Below are 538 nucleotides of genomic sequence, written 5' to 3' on the forward strand. Positions count from 1 at the left end.
CCCCTGCGCGGCGCGGGGCAGGGCGGGAAGGAGGCGGCCTGAGGGGACGGGGAGGAGACAACCACCGCACCACCCCCCGCGGTTGAAGGCAAAGAGGCAATTAAGGTGGACAAATAATTTTTATTCGTGCATGCAAATACATGTCAATACTGCAAACTTCTTCCATCAAGTCTCTCAAACACTGAAAACCAGGATGCTCTACTCCGTGACCAGCCACAGCCAAAACCTCGTCACTTCAGTGCTACAGCAAACACAGTCGGCGGCCGGGCCCCTACCTCTACCACCACGGGAAACAGACCATCGCAACTCCAAACCCAAAGAAACGGAATAGAATTTACTCCCCCATATATCCCCATTTCATTTTACAGATTATTTTTTTTTTTCTTTAAATTATAGTTTTAAATAGAAGCTGAGAATGCGCCATAAAAATGAGCATTAAATCCATCGTAGCGATGGTGCCTGCTTTATACATGATGGGTGTACACCATCTTTTATTTCATTTACATTTCAATCGAACAATAGATTTGCAAAGAAAATG

The sequence above is a fragment of the Charadrius vociferus genome, unplaced genomic scaffold (genome assembly GCF_000708025.1).
Source record: "Charadrius vociferus isolate BGI_N301 unplaced genomic scaffold, ASM70802v2 scaffold549, whole genome shotgun sequence".
Taxonomy (NCBI): domain Eukaryota; kingdom Metazoa; phylum Chordata; class Aves; order Charadriiformes; family Charadriidae; genus Charadrius; species Charadrius vociferus.